The sequence below is a fragment of the Camelina sativa genome, chromosome 9 (genome assembly GCF_030686135.1).
Source record: "Camelina sativa cultivar CO46 ecotype springtype chromosome 9, ASM3068613v1".
Classification (NCBI taxonomy): domain Eukaryota; kingdom Viridiplantae; phylum Streptophyta; class Magnoliopsida; order Brassicales; family Brassicaceae; genus Camelina; species Camelina sativa.
Window position 1 is genome coordinate 15,494,780 of NC_141888.1, and position 6,590 is coordinate 15,501,369.

The following is a 6,590-nucleotide window of genomic DNA, read 5'->3' on the forward strand; positions in this document are numbered from 1 at the left end:
GATTTCATGGATTGTTAGATTGATTGATTGTTTGGATTCATTATCCTTCTTGTTCTTCACCATAGGTTGTTCTTAATGTTAGATCTTGGATTAGTCATCTGGATTTAGATCATTGGATTATTGATTGATATGAGAATATAATTGATTTTCCTGACAAAAACCTTTGGTGAGCAAAATTACTTTTTGCAAAGAGATTTGAATTAGTGATTTTGTGAACAAATCTAAACTTGATTTTATTGCTGGTTTTTAACTTGGATTTAACAAACAAATTTGGATTTTCAGGTTTTAAACTTAGATAATATTTGCTATGAGAACTGATTTATTTTACAATTGTGTTTAGAGTTCAAGAACGGTGCTTAATTGTTGTATCCTGCTTGGTTAATTGATTGATCTGATTTTCCATGATTTCCTGAGAATTTCCCTAGGCCTAACGTTTCATCCATCTGAATTTACAACTCTTTATTTTTTTGTTTCATCTTGTAATTTAATTATAATATTTCTGTTAGAGTCTCTGTAGATTCGAGTTTATTAATTTCAAATTAATGAAAGATAGAAAATGGCAGAGAATTTTAATACCTCCACCATGCATGCCATCTATGAAGTTTTCGTCATGCTCATCAACATGATGGGACCTCCAAGATTTGTAGTAGGCCGCATTCTTTGATCTGCCAATTGGTATTGCTTGTTTTGAACTTAAAGAGAAGCTCGGTGGAAGTCACCTCTTTTGCTTCAACTTAAAATGTGTAGATATGCTCTGTTAGAATTCGTCGACCTATTGCATGGAAGCTTGGTGTACACTAAACCTTGAGATTATTTTGTTTGTCCACGATACTAATCCAGACCAACGCTGAGGTCTCAAAATTTTCTTCCGTACCTTCAACCATCATGATACAAACCTTAAATCTCAAGGACATAGGAAGAGGCGACTCAATCAACTTGATTTTCAAGGTACCCTCAGCAGTAGCTCGGTGATTGAAGCAGGAAGGAACTTGTGTACCAGATAATATTGAATGTTGACGAGTTGGTGTGTGCATGATGAGGTCTCTGGCTTCTTGATTCAATTTGAAGCAGTTGGCGAAGTGGAGACGAATATGTAGATTTTAAAGGAACAATCCAGTCTCTCAAGGGACTTGCATCTATGAGATATAGGGTATCTGAGAGTTGGGGGAGTGATACCAAATTATTGCAGTCGTGGAGTCCAAGGACACGTAAACGAGACATTCCTTGGACCCATGGAGGAACTTCTTGTATATCTTCGTTAACCAAAAGCAACTTTGTGATGATGTTAAGAGCATGCAGGAATTCTTTGAGGCTTTCAAAATATGACATAACAAAGTGAGAAAGACGAGACCCGACAAGATCCCAAATGTTTGTGGAGATCTTAGGGAAACTTTTCAACTGTGTGCTTTGTGTGAGATCAAGTGTACAGAGAGATTCCAAGTTGATGTTGGTTGGAAGAGCCTCTAACTTTGAACATCAACGCGTTAACAACGTAGACAATTTTTGAAGGTTTCCTATAGAGGAACGACGCTCCACCAGATTTGAGCAGTTTTCTGATAACGTAAACACACTTTATTAGAAATGATAAGATAGAACCAATGTTCGTTATACACAAAGATCATGTTCCCAACTTACAAGAGTATTGAATCAAGAAACAACTCCGATAAGCTGAGCAAACAGAGCTCCCTGTAACAGAGCTCCCCTGTTTGAAGAACTTTGTCCTCAAGGTTCAAAGGAAGGAAAGCGACGCTGCAGATCAAACAAATACTCCCAAGTGGCCTCCTCTTTGCCTTCATTGGTCCACTTAACCAAGACCATTGTAGCAGCTCGACCTTGCCTTTTAACCATTTTCCTCTCCAAAATTACCTCAGGTTCCTTTAGTAAGACATCGTTAAGCAACATTGGCAATTCAGTAGTAGTGTGATTCGGACCCATCAGAACCTTAAGCTGTGAAATATGGAACACCGAATGGATCTGAGAACCCACTGGAAGAGCCAGTTTATATGCCACATGACTGCAGCGATCAATCACCTTATAGGGACCATAATGCTTAGGAGATAGCTTTTTATTGCCACAGACCACAACTGACTGCTGGCGATAGGGTTGAAGTTTGACAAACACATTGTCCCCTCTGTTAAAGCTTCTCTCAGTGTGATGCTAATTTGCAAATACCTGCATCCTGTGCTGAGCCCTCAGCAGATGGAACTTTAAAATCAGAATCATACTCTCTCGTTCTTGTAAGCTTTTGGCCACTACTGCTACTTTAGACTCGCCTGGTAGATAAGGCAAATGAACAGGAGGGGACTGACCATAAACAGCTTCGAAGGGACTCGAGGAATGGAAAGTGATGTTGTACCAGTACTCAGATAGAGGAAGCCACTTACTCCATTCAAATGATCTATCACTACACATGCAGTGAAGGTATGTCTCCAAGCAACGGTTCACCACCTCTGTCTGTCCATCACTCTGTGGATGATAGGCACTAGAAAAATTGAACTCCACTCCTGCATTGCAAACAACTCTCTCCAAAATGTACTTAGAAATATCTTATCTCTGTCACTAACAATAGACTTAGGGCACCCGTGAAGTTTGAAAATGTTGTCCATGAATGCCAGAGCCACTTTCATTGTCGTATATGGGTGTGATAGAGACACAAAGTGAGCCACCTTACTCAACCTGTCTTTTGAGACTGATATAGCAGTGATTGCAGTATCTCAGAATTATCAACATAATTTTCATTAATTCTTATGCATTGAAAATCATGCTTTCTTGCAAATGCTTTCTCACTTATATATAATTCTTTCCTAGTCTTAGATAAATCTAAATTATCCCTATAAAATGCCTATTATCCTGAAAAAGAACCATAAGAAATACAAGTAGATAACATAGCAAGTTATCAAATAAACTCGATTTGTAGCACCACTGAGAACTTCAGGTATATGTCTTGCATCAACCAAAAGCTGATATTTCGTAAGGCCATGACGAAGTAATTGCTTACGAGATGGGTCTCTTCCGAATGTTTCTAGTAGAGTATGGATCTTTATTTTATTTTTTTCAATAGATATAAGAGATCTCTTAGCTAAGACGTGAAGACCTTGCATCACGTCGGAGAACTTATTTGCAGGAATCGCTTCCACTATATGAACTGATTCGTAGATGAAAAAGCATGCTAAATAAAGAAATATACATTTATCTTCATCACATAAGGCATCATAAGTGAACTTTATAATGCTCTCTATTTCTCCATCAAGGCGAGTTTTTAACCTCGGCACTATCCTTTTCCACTCCTGCTTGGACATTCCCCGCAAAGTAGAACCTAGAACCTTTAATACCAAAGGGAGTTTACCAGCAAGAGCTATAACTTCCCAAGCAATGTCAAAGAAACCATCATTCGGGTGTTTTTTTCTAAAAGCATGCATACAAAAGATTTGAAAAGCCATACCACTTGATGGAAATTTCACTTTGTAAATATAATTGATCGCATGGGCTTTTAAAACTCTTAGATCTTCTGTTGTGATAATAACCCAACTTTCGGGACCAAACCATCGAGTTTCTTTCGCCAAGGCATCTAGTTTTCCTATGTGATCCACTTCATCAAGAACGAGAAACACTTTCTTGTCTTTCAACCTTTCTTGTGCAACTCCTTAATGGGAAATCATGATATCGATTTCATTGACCACCTGAGACAACACTTGTTTCTGTAGCTGCAATTGTGCACTATATTCATCCAGACAAGGTCTTGGATAGCAACCTTTGATATTAACCATGATTGCGGCAAGTTGGAATCTGTTAGAGACTTTGTTAAACAGAACTCTTGCGATGGTTGTCTTACCAATCCCAGGCGGCCCCCTAATCCCGATCATTTTTACTTCATGGTCCAAATCTAGGCGTAACAATCCATCCTTTCCATATGAGCTCTTAACGGTGGGCATTTGGGTATTTGTTTGGGTACGGTTCGGGTAATTCGGGTTTTGGGTATTTTGGGTTTATAATTTATGGAATCATATAAGTATTATGGAAATTTTGGTTTGGGTTCGGTTCGGGTTTTTTCGGGTTCGGATCGGTTCGGTTATTCTTTTGGAATACCGAAATATACCCAAGATATAACCAATTTATAACCGAAATACCCAAATGACAATGACAATGTACAGAGAAATGTAACCAATTTACTCTGTCACTCTGTTCATAAAAACAGAGAAATGAAACCAAAATATAACCAATTTACTCTGTCAAGTATAACCAATTTACCCGGTTAAAAACAGAGATATGTACATTTCAAATGACTCGACAACAAACCAATGGAAAGAATAGTAAACAACAAGGACATCTTAGTGAGGTAGCAATGTTTCTCCATTTAATTTGGTCCTACACTTCTCGTGATGTTGAGACTTTAAACAAAAGATTATAAATTAAGTTTAACATAGTAAAGCTCAATGTGCAATAAGCACACGAAAAATCCAGTAGAAACAAGATCAGTAACATGTCTGGAACTTTCAGAAACTAAAGAGACTAATCCAAAACATAATCCAAAAATATAATCCAAAACATAAATAAGTAGTAGAGACTAGAGTAGTAACATCCAAAACCAAATTCAAAAGTCTTATAAAATCTTGAAGTAGGTCTTCAGAAAATTGTAAGAAACATCAAGAATCAAAGAGAGTACTAACATGAAGAATCAAGAATCGTAGACATCTTCATCGTTTCTCTGTTACAAAAGCAAATCAGGTTGTTACTAACTGTAGTAGTGTACTAACAAGTAACAAGCAACAAAAGACCATGAAATTACCTTATATCCGATAATCCAAATATGATTTTAGCTTGAGTCAACATCACCATCAAACTCTGAAAAATATCAAGTGAATAACAAAAACATGAATGTTAAAACGCTACTCAAGATTGACAAAAAATAATTTAACAAAAGATTGTTACCTCTCTGAAGATTATCAAACATTTCAATATCAGCAAGAAGTTGTGTATTTGTAACTGTTTTGTCAATTGAATTCAGCTCACACTTCAGCCACTGCTCTGTGCACATAAGGACTTCAACCATATAATGACTTAAACAGCTCCTTTGTGGCTTTATGATACAACCACTAGTGCTAAATGCACTTTCAGATGCAACAGAAGAAACCTGCATTGCTAACACATCTTTAGTTATTTCTGCTAGAACTGGATACTTAATATTGTTCACTTTCCACCAAGACAATACATACCATTCTGTTCCCATAATCGTTTTAGGATTCTCCACTTTTTCTTTCAGATAAATGTCTAACTCATCTCTCGGATTTGTGACTCCAATTTCATTAACCATCTCTTGATAAGCACAATTCATCGACTCTGGCACTTCATACCCACCATCATCATCCATTAGATCATTGGTATGACTTGCATCATTGTATTCTCGGCCACCAACTGTTGATGTTGGATTTGACTGTGATAACTGACTGTTTGGTCCCTTGTTATGAACTGCACTATACTCCTTAAACAAAGCTTTCAGAACATCAGTGAATGATTCATTCATCTCTGCTACATCTAGACTCTCTTTACCATAAAGCTTTTCAAAGCACATATTAGCAAACTGCATTTTCTTCCTTGGATCAAAGACACTAGCAGCAATCAACATTTTATTTATATGCTTCATTCCATCCCAGTACTTTTCAAACTTAGCTATCATATCATCAGCTTTTGCTCTCAATTCCTTGTCTAAACTACTACTCAAGGCCATCATACTCTTCTCTATAGTTACTATCTCACCATAGCATTTGTAAGAGGCAACACTAGTAGATGCAGACATAACCAAAGTGGATTTGTAAAAGATTTCTAGAAACTTTACTAATCTCTCCACATCATTCCAATCAGTAAAACAAGGCGGCCCAATCCTTTTTTCACCAACCACTACTTCTAGAAAGAAGTAACTGTATAACTTGTCCTCCATTTCCATCTTATCAAATGTCGATCTAAACTTCAAGTCTCTTGACAGCATCAAGTAGGTTGAGTTCCACCATGTTTTGACATCCAAAGGCAAACTCCCTCTAGTCATCTTACCAGTTACAACCTTCTGCTCAAATGAATCACATCTTTTAGTATTAGACCTCACATACTGAATAGCATTACGAATGGCTGTTACGTTACCCTTCATTTCATGCAAACCGTCTCTCACAATTAGATTCATAATGTGGGCACAACACCTCATATGCATATACTTCTCATTCATCACTAATGCATCAATATTCACTAACTTGAATTGCCTCTGAAACTTTTGGAGTGCACTAGAGTTTGCAGTTGCATTATCCACTGTGATTGTGAAGATCTTCTCTATCTCCCATTCAGCTAAACATTCCAACATAACAGATGATATTGTCTTCCCTGTGTGATCCGTGACATACTTAAAACCAATAATCAGCTTCTTGAACTCCCAGTTTGCATCAACAAAATGAAGTGTGATCACCATATAGCTCGCACGAGTAACATTTGCAACCCAAATATCAGTTGTCAGAGACACTCTTTTTTTATTACCTGCAATCCACTTCTTGAGAGCTGCTTTCCTACTCACAAACATTTCAACAATGTCTCTAGTTGAAGTTATTTTT

At 37.2% G+C, this 6,590-nt stretch overlaps 1 pseudogene; it reads right to left on the bottom strand.

The window, feature by feature from the left end:
- Positions 1-617: 617 nt before the first annotated feature.
- Positions 618-2,627, bottom strand: LOC147938117 (putative disease resistance protein RPP1; annotated as a pseudogene).
- Positions 2,628-6,590: the final 3,963 nt, after the last annotated feature.